General features: G+C 31.0%; 1 protein-coding gene across 2 annotated transcripts in view; it reads left to right on the forward strand.

Moving 5' to 3' along the window:
- LOC132941481 (semaphorin-2A-like) overlaps positions 1 to 26154 on the forward strand; it is a 383061-nt gene that overhangs the window by 119987 nt on the left and 236920 nt on the right. The window contains exon 3 of one of the 2 annotated variants that reach the window (XM_061009566.1): positions 3239 to 3287. The exons of the other annotated variant lie outside the window; for it this stretch is intronic. The gene's annotated coding sequence lies outside the window, so the exon portion shown is untranslated. The remainder of the gene's footprint in view (positions 1 to 3238; positions 3288 to 26154) is intronic. 2 annotated transcript variants of the gene reach the window in all.

Consider the following 26154-nt stretch of genomic DNA (forward strand, 5'->3'; position numbering starts at 1 on the left):
TAGTGTGTCGTTTGTATATTTATATATATACAGTATACCTAATACTATAGTAGTATTATAGTACTGTATATAATATGCACTGTTTCATATTTTCAGAAGTTAAAATCACAAACAAGTTTGAAATTGTTATGTGAAAAAGTAATTTTAAAATGATTAATGACTCGGATCTACTAGATATCCAATTGCAAATATGTGACTCGAGGATTATCCAAATTCATATATATATATTTATATATTGTTGTCAACTACACCGTTAAATTAATAGCATTAATAATCAAGATTTATGTCTAACTGTGACAATAAAATAAATGAAAACTCGTTAATTTCACTTTTATTTATCGCGGTTTCGACCTTTTCCGTGTACATATTATACCTAACACTGTACTATATTATGTTAAAAGCGACTACTGTTGATTCTTATTCGATTATAAATCATTAAAGATACACATAGATGAACGGTTAAATAGTTTATTATAACTCGTAAAATAAACTGATTAACGTGGTGTAGTATCTAAACGCGTATAATATTATGTGCGTATATTAAATATTATACTATATTATAACTACATTAACGTGAAACAAACTAAAAATTATTATTTGCCGAGAGCGTTTTACGTTGCAACAATGCAGCCCCATAATAATAATTATATAATATACAGTACACCGAGTTTAATTCCACCGATTTAGATTTTTTCATAATAATTCCGCGTTGTAGTCGTGCAAACGACCAAAATATAATATAATAATGTAATATATAATATAATAATAGTAGTGCACTCGTACAAAACGAATATGATAATGTGCACAATAATATGAAGCACTCGTACATTCATTATGCGCGAGCCACTAATCATTATTTCATTGTTAGGTACGTATTTATTAAATATTATATTTATAACAAACTTATACATATATACGTATATATATATATATATATATATATATATATATATAATACAGGGTTAGGTGTGTATATTAATATACATATATTATACTTGATTTTACAGTCTCTTAAGTTTTTTGATACCCCGTCGTGTCAGTACCATACGCCACGCCGCCACCACCGCAGCAGCAGTATTTATTAATTTCAACCGTGACTGGTAAAAAAATAGACACACACACCCGTTACGATGCTTCTTTCTAATGGATTTTGCGGGAGTCGAACTGGAGCAATATGTGTGTGTATATAAAGTATACATAAACGATGTGTATAAAAATAATATAAATATCGTCCCACGTGGCGTCGAGAGACCATTTGGGATCCCTTTCGCAAGCGCTCACCCGCTAGTCCGTGAAATGTATGATTAAACGCACACGCTCACCCCGTAGAAGTGCAGTATAATAATATAGGGACAGTTAAACTCAAGTCATATTGAGGTGATGTTGGAGGTTAGTACGACGAGGTGACGGAGGGATGGGCCCATAACACTGTATTACGGTGACCGAATATGTGCCCCCTACCATCTGCCGACGGTCTATCATACGTTTTCTTGTAACCTTTGTAAAAACGAAGGCGCACGGAGAACACACATAAAAAAAAGCAATAGGTACTCGTATAGGATATTTTGGGGGATTAGAGTGAGAAAGAGAGTTCATTATTAATTTTTTACTAGGTACCTTGTGGTTTTATGCGAGTTTTTAGACTTTTAACGGTGGCGATACCGTTTTTTTCCCCAGACGATTTTCTTTTGTTTTTCCCTATCGGCCACCCCCGCTCCCTTCACCTTTGCCACCATTGCCAATTGCGATTCCATACGTATTTTATTGTGCGGAAAACGGCTTGTTTTCAGACTCTCCCCTTTTTCTTTCCTTTTTTTTATTATTAAACTTTAATTCGTTTTCATTCGTTTTTCCCCCATACCGTGAATATACGCGGACAAAAGGGGAAAAATAAAACGTTAAAAAAGAAACAGACACAGACCCATCTCCGTTGCGTACCGTATAACAATGTCACTAAGCGATTTCTCTCCTTTGCGACAGAAACTAAAAAAAATAATACGAGTGGTTTCCAATATATAACTATTACTACAACAATATATCGTAGATATTATATTATCCGTAACTAAATTAACCTTCCCTCTGTGTATGTGACGTTTTTAAATCAATTATGGAACAAGTCGATCGCCGCCACCACTACTACAAGTGAAGTTCGTATAGTATAACGTGGGGGTAGCGGGGACATGCGTTTTCCTTTCGGAAATTAAAGTTGGAATGAAACGCGTTGGATATTTATGTCCAAATTGACTTTTGAAAAAAAATATATGAAACTAATGACATATAAACTTAATTATATTACTTCATATATTATAGTTTTATTTATATGTACCTATACCTAAATTGCATGTTTTTTAAAATTCAATTTACACTTAAAAATGTCGAAACCTTTATTGTAAACCGGGGCAATGGTTTATAATTTATATTAAAAAGCTAATTAAATTAATAGTTAAATTTGAAATAAAATGTACAGACTACAGAGGAACGCGTCTTTATAGATATAATATATAGGTACACAAACAATGTCTGTAGAAGTTCAGACCCATAACTCAACATACATAGCACTCAATATTGATTTAAAGCGGTTAAGCTTCTTACTAGGATCGAATAAATTTGGTCTTTTTTATCGTAAAGCATTTTAATTGAAAATTCTAACCAGGCACAAGTTGTCGTAAAACTGAAGATTTATACATAACTAGAAAGCGTTAAGAAGAAAATAAACAATACAAAATGAGTATAATAATATTGTAATTTGTAATATTAATAATCAACATTTTCTAATTTACTGAAATATCATTGCAAAAACAGAAAATTTCGTTTATTATTGTGTTGGCAATTTATCTGAATTTATATAAATTCTGTGTAAATATAAATCAATATAAATACTAAACATTTTTATGAAATTACAATTTAAATTTAAATTAATATCTGAGATTTTTAATACAATGGTATGTTGAGATAATAATAATATCATTTAATTATTGTTATTTACCAGCTAAATTAGGCATTTCTAAGTCTAAAATTAGAATTACATTATAATATATTACGACTTTCCGAATATCATGACACCGATCAATTAATAGCGATCGAGTTTTATATGAACTTAAATAAAAATGTATTTGAATTAGTCTGTACAATGTAAAAATAAATGTTGGAATGCCAAGCAAAATAGTTAAACAATTTTCACCAATTACGCAATGGTTTTCAATTAACTAATAGTTTATTGGTTTATGTTATTTTTCAGATTGTTTCAAGTGGATTTTAAAAACATACAATTTAAATAAATCATCAAGGTAAGAAATATTTTGAATATTATTAACTATAATACCTGTATTGAGTTGGTTCAAGATTTTGAAGGAATTAATATGGTGTGCGCGGATTTTGGTATATAAATGTCACGTTGTTATAGCAGTGACTGATTAGTTACAGTAATTTTGAATTGATTGTAAAATAATTTGAATTTGAGACAAAGTTACTTGATAAAAGTCTATAGCCAAAACACGATTAAAAAGAATGCTATACGTTCATATTTTATACTTAAAATGGTGCTATTGTTAATGTCTACAATAAATGTATCATGGTAATGATTCAAACAATGTCTAGAATATGTCTCCAGAATGTTTATATTAAATAAATAATGAATATTATAAACGTGTATCTTAGAGTAAAGATGTTTAATAAAATATGTCTAATCATTTTTGAAAATCAATAAGTAAAGCGAATGAAGGAGAAAAATTTGAATGCAAATATTATACCATTCTAGATGCCATAATTATTGTACCGAGAAATTTAACCTTCTAATATTGTAAGTCCTTAATACGAATACTATCAGTAAGTTACGAAAACATTATTTGAATAACATATTTATATTAATCAGTCGGTACTAATCCAATGCAAATGTGTTTATTTATGTATTCAATTCAAATATGAGTCGTACATTTAAAATGATATTCACATAAGAATTGTATAACTTATACTTAGGACTAATAACAATGAGTAACGTGATTAAAAATTAATTAAAATCATTTTATAAGTGTTTTGTAATACAATTTAATGACTCTTAAACGTCCCTAACGTATATAGTTGAATAGTTTTTACTCATGAGTCATGACTATAAATACATATAAATCGTACTTTAGACTACACGAGTTAAACTTTTTTATTAACTAAGTGAAATTTATAATCAAAAACTAAATTTTTCAGTATACTTGAAACTTATATTTTATATAGGTATACAAATTTACTTTTTTCCATACTTATTATTGTTAATTGTATTTTATAGCGTACGTCAAATGCATGTACTATTTAAAAATTACTTATGTAAAATTTTCCAAATGTAGTGTACACGTATTTAATGGCAACTTGACGTATAGTGGGTGGCGGCTATATAGATAATATATTTAGATACATTTAATATATAAAAAAAGGTGGGAAAGTGGGTGTCACTGTACATTAGGTTACAAGTGGGTCACTGTAATGGATGGTATTAAATTTGAATTCAATGATTATAATATCATTGTATAAGAAAAACGGTTCTGATCGAAGACGGTCAGTCAGCCTATGATATTACTAAGTATATTTGATGATATTATGGTGAATAAAGTAATTTATATATTTATTTATTTACGTGGAACCTTTTTTTAAATTTTCAATCCTTAGCTACAAAAGTTGAACATTTTATAAATTTTTAACTACAAAATAATTATTTTATTTTAAATTTGATATATTGTGTCAAAATTTGAACTTTAAATGCTTATAAAAAAAAAGTGTGCCTATGTATTTTCAATATTTTTCAAATGCTATTGTCAACAATATATCAAGAGCCTTGCATAAAATTTTCACGCTTTTCTACTCAACAAATACATTTTTATTGATATTTATAGAAAAAAAAACTGAGAACTGACAATGTCCGTAAACAGCTCAGAAAGAGTCAAATTATTTTCAACATTTTATCGTGTATAGAAAATACTAATATAAACAACCAGTGAATGATTCATGTTTCTACGGTCATTATTGTTTTAAAGTTCACCAAAAACCAAAATAGATTTTGTCAAAAACCGATTTTGCGCAATAAATTCCGGTATTTTCTTAATTTTTTTTTTGTTTTACCAGCGTTTTTGAAAATTACTACCTACTGGATTCACTTTTCCGAAGCATTATTTCGACTACGTATCGTGTACACAGATACAAATACAAAACAAAACACACATCATTGTAAAATCAATACATTCATCGCTCCGCTTAGAATCTAAAAAAGTTATTTTATTATAAATTAATGATAAAACTGTTTAAATAGTATATTGATATAAATATAAATAATGGTTAATATTAGTTAATCTTTAAAAATTATTCTTGCTCTATTAAAAAATGATAACCGATTCAAATTGTGTAACAAAGTATCCACTATAAAGTCACCACTGATGAGAGTTATTCACATATTTTTTTTTTCGTTTATTTAATACCACAACGCAGACTGTAATAGCATACCTAACCTAACTTAATACCCGTATTACAAGTGTATTCTTGATTTGTTGGTACCTACTCGTATATTGAATATTTATTTTTTATCGCCCAGCGCTGTTTTGTGCACCCAGAAGGTTTTATGCTCACTTGGAATATGGCCACTGCAGCTGTATATATATTTATTTATATATTTATGAATTTAAATATATATATATAGAGGGAGAGAGAAAGCTGAATTACGTCACACAACAAAGTGGTTCACGTTCAAATAAAATGGACAGGAAACTTTGGCTACCCCAACAAGAAACCCCCTTTGCTCCTATTCCACAATATACCTATACTAATATTCTTTCACTCTCTCACTCATTCTCAAAAACCACTGGAAATCCCAGCACCTCTAATCCAGTCCGATATTTGACCCCGAACATTTGAGTTTGCACAGTGGACCTCACTAAACAAACGTTCCACTTTGGCTGGGACTTGATTTTCTTATATATATAATATATATATATATTATATTCTCGATTCTTGTAAAATAAACACACCGGGTCTACTAATGCACTGCCAGCTCTTATCCGGTTAAAGGCGAACCCATCTTCCCAAAGTCATGGTCTGTCTTACAATCAACGAAACTTTTCCTCACAACGCAGCTATTATAGAGGAAATGTGTGTTGTAGTAACGCTAGATTTATTCAATTCATCAGAAAAATAATTAATGTTCAAGTTTCCGTAATTTAAATGTTAAATGAAAAAAAAAACTTTAAGTGCTTCTAACTGTTAAATCATTTTTGTGTTTTAATATTTTTAATATTCAAAATTGGAATTTTAAACTCAAAACTAGTAGGTATCATATTATGCACCTACCTAAGCTTTTATTGAAGTATAGATTTTGAAACAAAAATTGTTGATATATTATTTTATCATATAAGAAATATTATTATATTTTCAAGTGGTTTTTATATAAAAATAATATATTGATGTATACAGTAAGTTATATCAAGCACTTAATCTACCTTATCATTTTGTTTTGGTTGGAATCATATTCCAGGTGCTATGTTTCACCATGCCCGTCGAATTTGTTTTATTTTATTATGTCCATCACTTTTCATTGGTTTGTGTCTATACTATAAAACTGAGACTAGTGTCTAACACCTAGTCCCTGATTCCTAACCTCGGTTTTTTTTATTTTAATAAAAAATTTTTTTCAACTTTTCGACATTTGTTCATAATATTTAACGATAGCGTTATGGTATTATGATTTACAGCTACTTTAAGAGTGTAACTACCGCTAGCGGCTGGTGACATATTATCTTCCCGGTTGAACGTTTAGGTCGATACACGGTTTTGCCGAGTCAGGTGGTTTGAACAGTTCTCGCGGACACTATCATAGCTTTCTGTTGTGCGTGAAGAAAAAAGCAATTCCAAAAACTTTAGCCGTTCGAAAAATATCATTGTAAGTTTTGGCGGCCGTTTAATCCACCTTAATTGGAACAGCGGTTCGCGCCGGACTCAATAAATAACATAGAGAGGGATGGAATGAAACTTAAAGCCTCGTTTTGTGTAATGGGAAAAAGTTTTTGGCCACCAGCACCACCACCACCATTACCGCTCCATGAGCCCTGGGCGTTTTTATGAAACCAGCCATAAATATGAATGGTTTCAGCCCCGGAGTGATGTTACGTACGCGAGCATGGTGAGGGAGATGACGGTGTCAAGGGGTTTGATATATTGTTCGGCACCGCCGTTTTCTCACACATTGGGACGGCGTCGTAAAATCACAGTTTTTTGAATTATAAGGGGTGTTATACTCGGGTCAAATCTTTTCGGATACACGCCAAATGCTTCATGACGATCCCATAGCACCTCCCTAGTAGTCGGTTGACTATTTTTAAGGTGATAATCTGTATTCTTTATCAAGGGGACGCAGAAATAACAGTCGCGCCAGCTGGAGAAGATGAAAGAGAGATAGAGAGAGAGAGAGAGAGAGAGAGAGAGAGAGAGACAGACAGAGACAGAGACAGAGAGAAACAGAGGCAGACAGAGAGTAAAAGAGACGGACACAAATAAATATATACATATATATAAAAAATTCGCATGTAGAGTAACTGTAAGAGAGACAGATAGAGTGGGAGCCAGTAAGAGAGACTTAAAAAAACACGATAAGTCGGCTTTTCTCGAGCTCTTATCGTCGTCACCACTGCACCGTTTCCTTTAAATATTTAAAACATTTTAAAAGAGCTCAAAATGCATTACACGCCCGACTTGTGCAAAACTTGCATTCCCTTTGCAATGGTTTTTTAAGAATTCTGATTTCTATCCTTTGAACTTTTTATTTAGTAATATTTAAATATTTATCTTATGCTCTAAGTTTTGGTTATTCAATTAAACTGCAAATAGTGTTTCACTTCTTCTTTGCCTGTACTGTCAATATTTGTACACAAGTATAGAGATCCGTTGACTGAGTTATATTAAAATATAATAAAACATTTATACGTGATTTTATGAAATAAATACAAGAAAATTAACGATTGTAGGATATAGGTATACACTTCTAAAAGACAAATTGTATAATCTGATGTTTATAATATGTTTATACCTATTTTTAATGGTATAAATTCAAGATAAATTGTACCTATTGCTTTTAAAGTTGTAACTTATAACTTGTGAATATCTCGTAGCTAAATTGGGTCTTGCTGTTTATTTTATTTTATGGTCATTATAATATTGTATCTATGATATTACATATTGTATAAAGGACATTAGTATATATTATATTCTAAACAATCTAGACTGCAATACTGTATAATAACAGTATAAAATATTATTCTATAATAGATATATAAATATTTCTAGTTTTCATTTGTTACTTTTCTCCAGTATCATTTTAATGTTACCAATAGATAATTTTAACTTAATACATTTTTTTAAAGATACATAAAAAGCATATTATAATTGATTTAAATAATCCTAAGTAATACAAAATATCCATTATACGTTGTTTTTAAATATTTAAGTTTTATTTTCATGAATAATGTGTGCTTCACTGATATTACTATTTTCATTATTTTTCAATAGGTATGTCGAAAGGGTATCTCGACAAGTCTTTGATATTTGAAACTACTTGCAAATTTTTTATTTACGTGCTTTTCGTAAAAATGTAAAACCTATGTATAAAGTGATTATTTCTCAAAGAAAATCGTATTTTTATTTAAATTTGTATTTCATTAACGTCTTTGTACGCATAATATTATTTTTACAAACGATATGATATTATCCTGCGATAGTTTGCTGTGAATAAAATTAGATTATTAAACGATTTTCAAATAAATTACTTTAATTCAGCTTTCACCAAGAGCTTGGGGAAAAAAAATATTATAAATTACACGTGGCACCATAAATATACCACGGAAATTGAGTCTTTGCCAAACATTGATTTTTTCCGTAGGATCCTCTACGTATACTTCGCGGTCTCTCCCGTCGATTTATCACGTTGGTCTGTCCAAGTTTTTCGGGAATAAAATGTATAATATTATAATCCTTTTCACCCACTGTACGTCCGTATGTCCTCCTCCATCATAATATCATCAGGAAGTGCACTTCTGACCGCAGAGCACGCGTGAAATCATGGACCATCATGATTTTAATCCCATCATAGCGTATTGATAATAAGGGCCCACGGTCGAGTGGAAAATTCTGCTGGCGATATTATAGAAGGCACGGAAAACACATAATATTGTTATAGGTACACGACACGTTTGTATAAATAATATTATTATTGACACATTTTTGTTGTACCTATACATAAAATATACGACTATAATACATTAATACGTATATAGGTGCCGCCCGCGATCGGAATTCTTCCGTTCAATGATTTACCGTCGGTTTAATGCATTTTATTTTATGCCCTGTCGCACCAATAATATAATATATTAGTATTATATTATACGTTGTATACAGCGGAGCAACCGACAATCGGCCAACGCCACGTTTATAATCGTATTAATGTGTTATGTACACTTTATATATATACACCAGTTAAATCATAATTTTCGAAATCCGTCGGTTGTTATTTCTGGTACCTATGTATGTTTTTGTACGTGTGTTTTTTTTCAAGCTCTAGCAACGACAAAAACATTATCAAACGCGATGTCGTTTGCGAAATATTGATCGACCGTGTGTAATTAGACGTGAATACGACGAGCGGATGATATAATAATATAACGACTTTTGAAGGAAAACTTGCACACAAAAAAAAAAAAAAAATGAAAATAAAATAATAATATTCATATTATGCCCTCTAATATATTATAGGGAAACGACCTTTTAGGGTTGGAAAAATTAAAATTAAAAAAAAAAAATCGAAAAAAAGGTCCGTGTATTTATAAATCTCACGGAATATACCATGCTATTTTTTGTTGACATATTATTACGAGTGAGCTTTAAAATATATGTACGGAACGGCTGAGTACGAAAGAAATAATTTTTGTAATATACAAATAAATAATAGTGCCTGCAAATGGTACATGATAAATCTTATCCTAAATATATTGCTACGTTATAAGCGCTTGCATTTACATTTTTGACGTAGATGCTGTTTTTCTTGAGCACACACGGATTTCATTATAATAAGTAAAACTCTGTACATTTCTGAGAATATTAATACTGTTAAGTGTCCATATTATCAATACCAATAACACTCGATTTTAATAAACAAAATAAAAAATTCTAATTTTATTATTATTATTGTTTTGTAATTTCAGTTTTGAAGTTTCTCGTGTTTAAAAGTGATAAGGTAATTTTAATTCAGACCTTAGACATAAAATTAATCTACTTTGTCAGACATGGCACAATGATATTATACTATGTAATAGTGTGCACCTTCTAGATTATTTTTCAAAATAGTTTTTTTTTAAAACATACAATTTAAATTAAGTTATTCTGCTATGTAGTATAAAATTGAATTTCATTCTTAGGTACCTATATCTTAATGAGATCATCTCAAACTAGGTATAACAATTGCTATAATATAACCGTCTCAAGTACTTAATCCCAAGGGCAATGATATACTATGTTTATATTATAATATTATACAAATACATAGATTATATAATTTTGACCTAAGTGCGACTGTCTAGCTGTGCGCTTTATCTACAATATCGCATTTACGCAGATTACGCGAATAATGCTGTACTCTCGCTAGAACTGACTAATACTATACTGACTACAGCAGCGTAGTATATTATACTTCCAGTTCGAATGTTTTATTCTATGACTAAATATTTAATGTACTCTACTTCCGAAATATTTGCAAAGTGTTACTTTTGAATTTAATTAAGAGCAAACATGAATTTGACACGGGCAGGGGTGAGCGGGGGCGTGATGAATAAACGCTGAGCTTTGAATAATAACTAATGTAAAATGCGTCGTCTCGTTTAGTAGTAAGTAATTTTTTATTATTTCAAAATGGCGAAATCCTATTTGATAAAACATCTATCCTACTAGCCCTTTCCTGGGATCATTCGCGTGCTGCAGTGCACTATAAGGACTCCACGAAGCACGCAGCTTAGTTCTCGTGTACAAGAAGAAAGTTTTCTTCTTTTATTATTATTATTATTACAAAGCCCCGTGTTTACGGTAAAAAAATAACCATAATCCACCAACAGCTTATACGGTAACGCGTAATAAATAACAATGTATTGTTCAAAATTTATGTATTTTTCAACGAGCGGCAAAGTTCAAAAAATATTGTTTGCAACCGTCGTCTCCGCTGGTTTTACATTTTAAGACGTGCAAAGTTTGAACTCGATTGTATACTTACTTTCTTTTGTAGGTGTACTTGATCCGATGTACAAACTATGGAATGATAACTTATATTTACTATTTTACATTCACGACAAATACGATTTTAAATCATTTGTTTGGTATATATATTCTTAAATCTCGTTCTTATATAACATATATATTATATAGCATCTCTCGAGAATTCAATATTCGTTTTATCACCGTTTTTTCGCCGAGAAGATTATTTTTCGAACTGTTTGTACAATTATTATACATATTTTGTCTGACATCGATGATTTCATCGTATATTTATAAATAAATAAAATATTGTTGATTCAGCGTACCTATTGCGTTATATTTTACTTGAATGGTTACACATTTAGGTTAACAAAACATTATTTTTTATGATATATTATATAGGAAAATCTTAATTCAACCATAATATTGCAGTTATGTTGTGTATTTACAATTTGTCATTAATGTATCATAGTTATATTCTTAGACCATATAGGTAAAGATATTAATAATATGTTAATAATAATGACATTTTTATTTACTAACAAAATCTAAAAAAAGAGCTTGATAACTTTATGGTGGCTACTGGTTACACACAATTATATGCCTTGCGTAAATTAAAACTACTTTACAACTGATATTAAATAAATATTCTAACAATAAATCTAATCAATGCGTGGACAATATTTACTGGTATCTGTATGGTGTAACATTATATTGGAATATTTTGTTAATTTTGAATAATTTCAATATTATGTGATCACAAATAAATAATAATACATCTTGAAATGAAGCCAAATATACCCATCGCAAATAAAGAAAATTAATCGACGTATTGGTATAACCATATGCAAGGAAAGCACAATAATAATAATAATAATATATACTATGATATTATATTATGCGTATGGTGTGTTCTAGCACTAACATATAGGATTTAAGAGCTATTAAATTTATTAATAGTAATGCATTAACTGTGCGTACTGCGTGTATAATATTATTATGTTTGTATGAATAGTCCGTGTGATATTATATAATACGCAGTTGTAGGTAGGTATACTTATTTGAGTAATTCATATATATAATTGTATAATCCTTCAAATGCTTAGAATTGGAGTTCACCGTTCGTGTAAACTACTGCTTCGAGTAATGAGTAATACGATTTTTATTCGCTGGCCACGTTGAATAATAATTTACACGCGCGTGTAATAATATATTACCGAGAAGGTATTAACGATAAAGGTACTCTAAAAAAAAATTCAATTTAAATTAAAAAATCAAATTAAGTATTTCGCAGTTATTTTCATTTATATTATATTTAAATTCGATAACGTACAACGGCGGCCACATAATATTATTATTATTATAATATAATTTATATTGTTATCACGCGTACCTATTAATAATGTAATATGATAACGTCATTATGTTATTATATTATTATATAATCGTGTGTACAATAGGCGTACCTACCCTAAATGTTATATGTGTATTATAATACTGCAGCGACAACCGCCGCCGATAAGTCTCTCTTCGCGCACGACTAAAGGGGTGGCGCGCGTTGGTCGTACAAAAGAACTGTTTTAGAAAACGGACGCGGCGGCGGCTTGGTCCTAGTGCGGGAGGGTGAAGTTTCCGACGCGTTTTATTCGGTTCGCCGGGTCTGGCGACAACAACATAATAATATATATAAATGCATCGCCGCTTCCGTAGTTATATACCTACTACACATAATATTGCAAAGACTGCAACGAGGACGGTGGTTGAACCAAGAGGGGAGGATGACGCTGTGAGGAGGCGTCGAGAACACGCACGCATACAAACGCGGGATAACTGCTAGCGGGGTGGTGTGCACCGTGAGGGTGTGAGACAAAAGACGCGCTATCGGGCAATTAGTGGTGGAGTTCGGGGATAATATATATATATATATACACACACACACTATACGAGCGTATATATTATACGTTATAATGCATATTTGTATGTGTGTGTTGTGTGTATATTATATTATGTATATAGGTGTCGCGCCTACCAAAGCGACGGCAGAAGGCGAAAGTGTACGTATGAAAATGAAAAAAAAAAAGCGCACACGGCGAGGGAGAGACTCCGGCGGCTCGGGTATTGAAATCTTTGAAAAGGGTCCAGAGACAAGAGCTGCTGCTGCGCGCGCGCATATACCTGTTTGTATATTATTATTATTGTGACCGAGGGGGGGAAAGAGAACCGAATAATAATGATTGTGGCGCAGGGAGCCTTAGACTCGTCGTATATATATAATAATAATAATAATACGTGTGTTCGTAGTTTTACGCGAGGACAATGGATCGTAGACGAACGAATTTAATGTTAATAATTAATACCCAGTCGAAGGTGCTATGTTATATATAACCCGTATATATTACATATTATATATATATATATAAATTTATATATTATATATTATACCTATACCGGTGGGATGATCCCGTTCGTCGTCCGAATACGTGAGATGAATTCGAGAAAACGTTCCGTTTTATCCGGGCGTTATTATTTTTATTTTTATTTTTTTTAATCAGCATCTCTGACACGTATAATAATATAATATATATACATTGAGCGGCTATATAGAATGACGATGATTCCGGCTCGTGGGATTCGCATGTGCCCCCGAAATATTTTAATATCCCCTCCGAACGCTCTGAATGAGAGGCGGTGGCAGCGGTGGTTTTCGATATGGCATTTTTCGTCGAATAAAAATGTTAATGAGAGACAGAGATACCGGAGACGCGTGTATAAAATATATATATATATTGCATCATAGTTCCGCAAGACCACGACCGCGGTATATTATAGTCACGTGCGAACGACAAAAGCTCCACTACGTCGATGTATTATACATATTAGGTTCGTGAAATGCATGCGAAAAACGTTCGTCCGTTCAGCCACCGACGATGTGGCACTTACATATTACTATATCGGTATTATAGTTATAATTATTATTATTTTCGTTGGCGCCTTATACGAAAGTCTAGTGTGTGAGTACTTCAATAATAATTCGTATGTAATTATTAATATAGTGCCCACTTCCGACGCATTATAATAAATAATACGATCGTATATTATACTAACATAAATATGTTTTTGGTCTGGATACACTGTAAAATGTTTTTGACCGATTTTTCATAAGGTCATGGTTACTTATTAGTTATTAACAATAACATATTTATGATTCTGAGATTTTCGTTGTAGAGGAAAAATATCGATACCGTGCTATCGTTTTTTTTTTTTTTTATTATTATTATTGGTCTCTAATGAGCATCGGCAACTATAGTCACAATCATTTTATGGGGGGTTATACGGTTGGGATTGAGTTACACGTGTGTATGTAAGGGCGAGGATTCGTCGCTAAAAACCCGGGTGGGTCACCCATCTGGGAGCTAGTGACGCTGAAAAATGCTTTATCGCAGCATACATTAGCGACTGCGGCCAACCACCGCATCACACCAGGCCACTTTATTATGTTTATCAATCAAAAAATGTACCTTCTGTGGCCAAAATAATATTATTATTAAATTGTACCCGTACTTGATAGTATAATATTATGACCACGGCGCACAACAACACGTCAACGGTTGCAGAATAAAGTCGTGGGACTAATGTTTTGTTGACAGTTTAAAAACTCAAAACTCGTGGGAAATTTGTGTCTAGAAAAATTTGACCTACAATCGATATAATATTATTATTAAACTATGTGAACATATCCTGTGATGGGTTTCAGTGACCACTGTGAAGTAGCGGTTTGTTCACGCGCTTTTGGTACAGCTATAGTCGAAAATATTCGGTGTACCGCAGTGTCGTCAGTGATTTATTTATAAAATTTCAAACGTGGCGATAGGCTTACAAAAACATTGATTATTGCTTAATATGAACTCCGTATAACATAATATAGTGGTACCCACGGATATGACCGATGGCTATGACATATTATTAAGATAGAATTATTATTGACCACGTGTATGGATTTCAATATTATTGATGAGGTTTGTTCAATAATGAAAATATTATAAAAACCGTTTCGCTGCTTATTGACGGAAAATAATATTATTATTGATGCAATTAAATTGATCGTGTATTGGGTGTGTGCAGTGTATTATTATTGTTATTATCATGCAATAATATACGTGTTTCCGCTTTAACGGCGTACTATCGCTTTTTACGCGCCGTGCAGGTCTCGCATATTATTTTACTTTATTGTAACGATATGCGTATTGATGTACCGTAACGAAAGCTTTCGACCGCTGCGCGTCTCGTCGGAAACCAAATGTTCGTATTGTATAGTGTGGTTCTCTCGAGTGACTTACGATCTGTTAACGATGACGTATTATGTCATGGTGGCCAAAGGTGACCACCTTCGAAAATCCAAGGGGGGGGGCACTGTATTTTTTCAATAATATTAACCTTTATGTTAACCTGTTAACTGCTATATTATGTAAGTTTACGTAGCATAATATTATATGACTGCATTCATACAATAATATTTATCAATTTATCATAACTATATAATAATTTATAAAATAAATATGAGTAGATAGTTCAATTTCTAATAACATGTAAAATATATAACATAAGTAATGCACTTAATTACTTAACTAATACAATTACTACTAACTTTAGCACGTTTAAATTTTGAAGAAAGAGTATTTTTTTGATTTTATGAGACATATTACTTGAAAATCAAATCTACTAACCGAGAACGGACTTGAGGTGAGCTACGGCAATGTTATGACTAGCACAGACCAAGTGCTATAGATAGTTGTAATATTATTATCGTATGACCATCGAACCGCCATACAATTATTTACACGTACGGTGTGTATCTCGCATATTATATTTGAGGTAAAACATTGATGTATCTATCGTCTATACTCCATGTGGTACACACATAACGCTTTCAACTATAACAAAATACCTATACATAGTATATTATACAACACTAAACCGATCAATAATCATGTATAGGCATCATAATATTGTGTGGGTACAGACGGTACAACTAACTATTGACGGTGGGCACTTCAATATCAGACGCTTACAATAATTTATTCTTTTACTGCTATAATAATAGACCGGCTACCAGTTGCAGTTGTGATTTTAGACACGATTTCGTATTGTAAAATGATGATCACAATATTATATTGTCACGATGTTATCTAGTCATCACGATTGCATCAAATTTAAGCACGGTAAAATGTAGATCCGTTACGTGTTAATATGATGTGAGGTTCTTCTATATATTATTATTTAAGTACATACGACACTACTATAAACTATAAATATGTTTATTTTCCAGCAATTTAATTACCATGAATATTTTGTAAGCAATACGAAATATTATTAACACTTAAAATATGTTTGTACGTTAATTCATTATATTAAAGCTTACATTTAATATTGAAACGTTCGAGGTTTGCTCGTCAATTGTTATTAATACTTGTTGACAGTTAAGCCGTTCGGTCGACAAACATTTTACGTTCTAATATAATGGTTTTATAGCAAAAACATGGCAATTGATTATTTTCTAGTACTTATACCTATGGATAAATATGTGTTGCGTCGGATGTTGCGTGATAACTTAAATACAATTTTTTTTTTTAAAAATCTACGACAAACGTAGGTATTACGGAAGACTTTTAAATAATATTATGTTACAGTTATTGAGAACAACCTGTTTAGACGAACATACCCAGAGGTATAATAATATACTCATTTATTGTAACATATACGTCAGCTATATAATATACTTTACCTAACAGGTATTATATGATATTGCAATTCGTTGCTGACATTTTGGACACACCATACTCAAAGTGCATTTGTCACACGTTTCCTAACGCATCCCTATGACAATCGTACCTTTATGTTTGTCTTACACGATTAATACTTATTTTAGCTGAATATTATACCTTCTGCACATTTTAGTAATGTGTCATTTGATTTATAGCCATGTTTTTCTAATTACCAGCAAAATTTAAAATTTATTTTTGGTCAACTAGTCACATTCTCGTGATATACGTAAGGAAGTAATAATTTTAACGTTTTTTTTTTAATATTGGACTTGTTTATTTCTTCTTTACATCGTGTATCATATAAATTATAATGAGTCAAACACACAACAGTCATGTTTCTTGTGATTTTATCAATTTCCTCACTCCCATAACTAGTGAGGTGTACAGCACAAGGATAGAGTATCTGAGTATACATGACGCAAAAACGTTAAAGCATGATTTATTATACGAACAGTAGACTTTATATTTTAGTCTCTCTTTGTAAACAACATGAATGGCTAAGTCACTGCCCCACCCCAACTGTCATATCTTACGGATTATATACCTACCTCCCCCAAATTCATTATGAGGATTTGTGGTATTTTAAATAATTAATACGTGATTAAAACCAACAAACTTAACCGTGAAATAAATGCGTTAAGTTTTCATAATTATTGTGATTTAATACGAAATGTCAAACGCATTGACCAAATTGTATTTGTTTTAATCGAAAATGTAGAAGTGATTATAGTGAACTATTATAATCGATACTTGAATAAAGCTGCCTTACTCTTCTATACCTACTTTATACTTCATACTTACCTATTTTATTATTATTCGTAAAAATTATAATTAATTACAGATCTAACTATAACGACTACGGTTTTCACAAATTTTAATATTTATTTATGATTTTTTTATATCTTATCTATTTTTTATCATACGTAGGTATCCATTAATTCAATAAATAAAATAAATAAATGGTTCACTTTTTTAATATACCTTTCGAAGATGAGACAAATCAGATGTAAGTGTATGTCTATAGTAGTATAGTGTATACCATATAACGTAATATCATATTATATAGTTAAATAAACACATAAAATAAAAATAAATACATGTACGGAAAGAACCTCTACACGGTACATCCTAGACGGTATAATGATCTGATCACTAACGGAAAATCTTCCCACTGCAGGGCACACGTATACATTTTATCAACCAATCATGAAAATTCTTCACCTAATAAAATCCTCAATGGATAATATCATGTGAGTTTGACATTGATTTTTAAAAGTTTTTATAATTTAAATATTATACATTATTAGTACAGTCACAACCAGGGCTCGTACATTCATGTACTAAAAAACCGTTTGGATATATTATTTCATACATCTGCACTCCTAAAAATGCTCAAATATAACACGTCTTACCTATATATTATTATGCAAGTAAAAACCTTTAATTATACAAAAACACCTCTTAAATATAAAGAAAAATACATTCATCACTCCGCTAAGAATCTTAAAATGTGTCAGTTTATTTTTTAATTCAAATTTGTATGAAATAATCTTCTTTCATCTTGCGTTTGTGTATTATTATTTTTTATTATACTTGACAAGTCAAACATTATTTTAGATAATTTAGCGTCTGCGTATCGGTTATATTTTTAAAATGTAGGTAGTTTTTCAGTGTTTTCAAATATATTTTGTTTTTGATAGGCATCAAACAATTGGAAGGGTAGAGTAAAAGAATTATAGATGCTTCTTAAACGTGAAAAATGCATAATAATGCCAAACATACCGAAGCTTTAAAATATAAAAATCAAAATATTATATTGAATTATATGTTACCTAGCACTTATGCGACCTGCAAAGATTGATATTCAAATTGACCTTACAAGCCCTATAGTCATTACTATTTACTAATATAATTTACTATGAGTGTTTTAATTATTTAAATTTGTTGTCAAACCTCAAAATGGTATTATAAATGTACGGTAACACTAGATATTTACTTCATATTACAGTATTATACTAAATATCGTCATACAGCGCGTTTTCGTCGTCGCTACGTGATTATTTTACAAAAGTTTTCCAAGGATTTTCCAATTCTTCCCATAATAATTACAATAAAATATTGAATTAAAACAATTGAATATATTAAAGTCAAATAGGCGTATGAAACTGACTAATCATACAAGGGACCAGTGAATAATATAGACGACATTGTGCATCCTACGCCTCGGCGTAATCCTCGGAAAACGGGTGGGGCGTGTCACCGGAGGGGATCGAGTTGGCTCGTGTCTCGTGTCACTACTACTGCACAACACTATGATAGATATGAAATATGAAAGATATGATATTATGCACTCGAGAGTGGTGACACGAACATGGTTTCATAACTTATAAAACGAAATTCATGGAATATCGTCTTGTACGCCGGGATATCGTCGCACTGCATAAATTGCAAATACCACACCATACTAAATATGGGTACGCGCAAAAACCAAAGACAAAAAACGCAAATACGTTGTGACTGAGAATCAGACAGCTATGGCTGTTACAAAACTTCAGGTGACCAACGAAAAATATCGTGGTTACTCGCTTGCTGTGGTATACCGAAAAAGGTAATACGGTAGGTGGTCTCACCGATTTTCTTTACCAAGGCTTGCCGCACCATTCGATTCGTGACGATTTTCGATTGTCGAGTCCATGTATTAAGCCGTATTTTCATTACACTGTGTCATGTAGAGTATTGAATACATAGTTCAACCTGTAGTTTAGAGGTGGTAACCTCTTACCAAAATTGTATATATTTGATGTACGCGAAACGGTGTTGTAGAAATCTGACTTAATATTATGTATATAATATGCTGTGCCGCAATATTTTTGTGAAACTCGAGTCTTGAACGAGTCTCTATTTCACGTCCAGCTGAAAGTAAGTTTCCCGAGGATTACGTTTCGGGCCGCTAGTAAAAGTGCCTGTATAATGTGGTGCACATCAGATACCTCTAATATAGGTTTCTTGTACGAATAACTATACCTATACGATAATAAATTGCAGTATACACCTACGACACTCAATTTGAACTTATTGTATTAACGTTTAATGTGTGTTGTACGTGTATGTTGTACACGGATTTAGAAAATCCAAGTAAATCCTTGGTAAAATTGTAGTGTGACGTATTAGTATAAGATAAAAATATTAAATAGGCATAAGTTTCGCTTTTCTGTCGCTTCGTAATATTCACATATTTATATGTATATTATATAGTACATGCGTTTATATGTATTATATATTATAAACTATAGACATATAATATATAGATCGCGTATAAGTACTATATATGTACGTCGTTATTGAATTATTGTGGTTTGCGGCCGACATATTTTGCGGTTAGGTTAGGGGCGTAGGATTCGAATTTGGAGGGACAAAAGACAAAAGCGCCGCAAGTATAGGACGTGTTCAGTCTTTAGATAACGGCGAGTGCATGATGCCACCAGCTAATGTAATAAATAGACATCTACTTTGAATAAGTCCCAATCAAGATATGGAAATGTTTTCTTACATATTAAAAAATTATTGAAATTAGGCGTTAGTGTTTTATTGGACTCAAAATACACCACGTATTAATTTATTTTTCTAATTTATGACAATGATTAATTATAAAATTTATAATATTACATTGACTAAGTATTATAATATTAATCAGTTTTATAAAAATATAGCAATTATTGTAAATAATTGGTCCAAATTGCTCATATACCTACCTACTTAATAATAATATTATAATCGCGTGATTGTCTTAAACCTATCGCACTTTGGTAACCGTTTTATAGTTATACATTGTGTCATAATAATATCCTGTTGATATTATATTTATATATTATTATGGTATCTTTAATATTTATTCTTAAAATTAGTTATAAAAGGTATATTGATAATTATTCAAATGTAATACAATTATTATTATTATTTGTATCTACTTATTAATAATTATATTGTGTACAATAGTAGTCAACAATGAATTTTTGTAGTTTACTTTCATCTTTCGGATACATTTTAAATCGTATATCGTTCACACAAATGGAAATATCCATTTCAAATACGGAAAACGGAAAACTACGAGTGGACGGAGAAGCGAGCTACAGGAACAGCTCCGTGGTCGATAAGCGAAGCGCCACTTCCGTTATCCGAGTTGTACGTCATTCCGCATGACCATTACGTTCACGCTGACATCAACGTTTGATATCCAACAGCATCGTTTGAAATCGAACATCATAATCGTTTGAAATCGAACGGTGCGTGGTTGGTCTGACAGGAAAAACATACTATTTTTTATTATTATATTTATTATTATTATTAATTAATATTTAGTATTGATATTATACTCTGACGGTGTAACACCGATTGATAATTATTAATGTGCAAGACATGGTTTTTGTTTTTTCATTTCGTAGTAAAATAATATTCGTCATTTGAGCTTATCACTACGTTTAAACACTGTGACAATAATATTATATTTATTAGATTACAAAAATATTGTGCATATATTATTTAAAAACTAAAAAGTATAAAACCATAGTATTACTTAATATGTTATTAATAATTAACGAACAGTTAAACAAAGGGTTAAATAATATTATTGATTAACAATTTTATGAAATCTATATGATGGATTTCCTGTATCCGGTCAAAACGGGTCGTAATAATATTTTCAACATGATTTTTCCAATGGGTCTAAACGTGCTTTGACCCTTTCGGTGATTACTCTTTTAAAACTTTTTGGACATTTCGAATACCGTGCAGATATAATTATAATTATTATATTATTTTACAACCACTGACCTTTCGGGTTTATTTTATTTTACGGTTGGGTGAGTGGCTCCATGACCTGCACATTTACTATGACTACCACTATGCAGATTGTTTCATCATCGTCATCATGTACTACGTGAATTCTTTATTAATGCTATTGTACTAAGCTTGTTTTGGCTGTGTAAACACGCATACAATATTTATGTAATTTGTACGTAGAAACCTACCTACCATGTATAGTATATTTATTATTATTTGTAAATCCACATTCCATAATATATATTTTAGTTTTTGATCGGTCTTTATCATAGTTTTTCCCTTAATACAGCTTACACTCGAGAAATAATTTACAGTTACGAAAATTGTTTGATTTGTTAGCTTACTATATTTAAATCACAACTAAAATTAATGAATGATAATTTTACTATTGTAATAATGTATATTGAAATGCTAGGAACCCGCCGATTTTAGTTAAGTATTTATTTTTTTCTTATGTGACCTCTATAGTATATTAGTATACAGTGACATTTAAAATCAAATTATAAAATGGACAATATAGCTAAAGTATGCCTTTAGACTGTAGTGCACGTATTGCATTGAAAAACGACGCTATACTGATTGTGTTCCCGTTTATCGGCTTTTATGAGATTTTTTTTAAATCCACCATTTTTTTTTTTACCTTGCGTGTCTCCAATGCATAATAGCCCCGCGTATCTCGAGGGCTGGTGACCTCGATATTATAATATTACATATTCCGCTGAAACCATTAACCGCCCGTGGTGATTTTGATCTCCCCCGAGGTATGAGAGGACAAAAAAAACGTTTTACATGAAAAGGATAGCATAATAAAGAGTTGTGGAGCAAAACCGTGTTCTACAGTTTTTGAACGTTAAAAAAGTCTAACAAAACTCAAACTAGTGAACAGATTTGACCCTATTTTGTTCCATATTATCGAAGAACTTAAAAAATATATATATATGATATACCTATTTGAAAATTATTGTTTGCAATACAAATTAATATTAAAAACGGGATTAAATGTTTAACATAAAAATGACATAACTACAAAATATTTTTTAAAGATTCAATTAATTATTCTATACAGACATTATTCGTGTCAAGATAATAATGATACAAATATCACAATATTGTAGATATAGCTTGAATATTTACGAATGTCAATTAATTTCAAAATATTTTCATTTGGTTATATTTAGTATAGTTTGTAGAGTTATATAATATATCGTATGTATATAGTCTACATGAATTCGAATATATTGATATATATTTTTAGTTTTATAAATAACAAAATAATATGAACCTAAGTATATCAACCCTTTTAAATAAATAGATTTTAAAATATCGTTTTGCGTTATGTTTTGTTTTGAGGTATTAAAATATTTTTGATTATCGCTTTCCGTTATTATTATTATAACGTTTACCAATTGCCATCGTTTTTTCGTCAAATATAACGTTATAATCATAACGATATTATAACGTTTGCAAGCCCTGGTTCAATGTAATATTTGTTTTATTTTGTTCACCATTATTTTATTGACATTTGTTTTATTTAACTTAGTTGATTTGATCGGTTCATTTACTTATTTGATAAGGAATCGAACGTTTGTGAATCTTTGTGTATTATATTTATATAATTTTTATATTTTGCATTATAAGTAACATCAAACCCCTAAGGAATTGTGCAAGATAAGCCTTTTTCCATCTTATATTATATTTTCATTATTGTATATTTTTACTCTTTTGTAGTTTTGTCATCGAAAGTACAAAATTAAGGTACGTAGGTACCCAGCGACTTTTGTGATTACATTTTAATTAAATAATTCTGATAGTCTTCTTTCAATAACCTTCTAAGGCCCTACTAATTTGGTAATGGTTTAGTACTACGAGCTCAATGTTCATTTCAGTAGATAAATATTATAACCGCATTAGAGCCCAATGTAATTTTTACTTTTGTATTGTTGTAGGCCCGTTGCCCATTATAACGGACATTTTTTTTTGTTTATTTTTTAACATTATGTAATATTATCATTCCAATGTTCGTTTCAATGTCAATTTTAAATACGAATTGGATAAAAACTATTATACACATGTTTTCCCCTCCAGTAAATGCTCACTTTAATATCATATGGGTTTCATGTGGGCCATTGTGGATATAATAAAAAATATCCACTATAGTGGACATTGAATCCAACACTACACTATACAAAAGTAAAAATTAACTCTGACACTAATACAATAAATTATACCTTAATTATAAATAAAATAATATTTATCTAAAAAAAAAGAGTGATAATAATTCTCAGTGCCTTACAGTAAATCAATAATTTCAGATTATTTTGTTAAACTTGATTTTACAAGGATTTGTACGTGAACAATCTGAAACAAAACTTTTCTAGTTCATAAAGTGACATTATGAAATGCTTATAAATATTAAACCATCGTAGTTTTATGTGTAACATTATCTAAAAATGACTAGGTTGTCAAGTAAATTTAAGAGTTACCTTAATCACAATGTCACACAGCCGCCAAAATGTTGTTTGGATACGACAAGGGAAAACACTTTTGAAGAGAGATGTTATTATTTAAATTGAGTGTCAAATATTTTTGTATATATTGTCGTAAGGTATATATATAATATGATTATCATTTTGTCAGTAGTTATCCATCGCAGAATATACCTAGAGGATATTTTATTACTACGACACTTGGCCTGTGGAAATTGACTTAGGTAAGTGTTTTGTGGAGCAACGCAAACTGGAATTCGGCACTGGTGTCAGCCGACGGGAATTTATTAAAGGATTTATCTCGTGAGTTTTAAATTTTGAATAACCGTAATATTTAATGGATCAACGGAAAAGTTTTTTGCTGAGTCCTAATTGAATCCGAAGAAATCGCCAGCGACTTGTGATGGGTGGAAGGAAAAATGAAATCGCTCAAGACCATCGCTGCTGGGGGATTTAATATTTTCCTAATATACCGGTGGTGGGTCTATACAATAACTGTGAGTAAAAGGAAAATAAATCCACGGGTTTATCGCTATAAACAAATATTTTTTTTATTTTTTTTTTTTGAAATATACTGTTTACTCGAGTTTTTCTTCCTTATGCTTTGTTTTTATGACAATGAATAAATAAAGTAATTTCCCGTCTTGCCTGGTTCAAGATAAAAAATAAAATTCGATAAAACCTTATTTTAAATAACTCCCTTGGACTTTATAAGCTTATACAAGCGACGCGCATCAAGTGCTTTTGAAAAGAGAATCTATTCTATGAAGAATAAAAGAGGATACCACTGTAAAAAAGTCTATCTTTCATTTTAATAACAACAACAACAGCAGCGGCACCAACAACATCGTCGATACTTGTTTCTGCCAATCTTCACTACAATGCGGTCAACAAACGATTGAAATGACGTCACATAAGTTCAAAAGCCTACACAACTGCAGTTCGATTAATATTTAAAACGTACTGTAGAAATCATAATAAAATAAAACTCATATTTAGCTCAACGTCAAGCTTAACAACCTAGTGGGCAAAGTAATATAACACCTAAAAAGAAACGAAAAAAAGTCGAACGTCTTTATTTCACGCTGGTATAATAGTTATATGATTGTAAATTACAACCTGTGACAGGTCGGCTGACAGCTGTGCCTCATTACCGGGTTGGCAGTGTTGAAGCTATATATTTCAGCACCACACCCTCCCCCTCCTCCCCCCCCGCTGAGCCATATGAGTTATTGTAAAATATTGTTGTCGAGGGGCCAAACATAGATATTATTGCATTCTAAACTGTTGTGTGCGCACCCGCCCGGTTGTAAATAGGGGAAAGGAAGTGACGATTCCACTGCGTCATTCGCGTATACACACGTTCTATATTATACACAAAAACAATATCGTATGCGTACACCTTATATTCAGTCATTATTTTGCGCACGTTCGACAGTGCAGTCGAATGTTTTGAAATGACATGTGTGCACAAAATGCCTTCTGCTATTCGGCAAAATTATTTAATAAAATATGAAACATTTCAATTTTACTGCAGAACGCACATACCCACGCACGCATATATATTTATGATAATAATATTATGATGCATTTATATGCGGTAGACAGAGTCACGCGTTGTTTTGACAAATTGTATATCAATCATTTCGATTTAAATGTATTTTACTATTTAACTTCGTCCGAATAATTTGGAACCCAGTAATAAATTACTGTGCAAACACTGTTTTTGAATAAATTGATAAAGTAAA

The sequence above is a fragment of the Metopolophium dirhodum genome, chromosome 3, assembly GCF_019925205.1.
Source record: "Metopolophium dirhodum isolate CAU chromosome 3, ASM1992520v1, whole genome shotgun sequence".
Classification (NCBI taxonomy): domain Eukaryota; kingdom Metazoa; phylum Arthropoda; class Insecta; order Hemiptera; family Aphididae; genus Metopolophium; species Metopolophium dirhodum.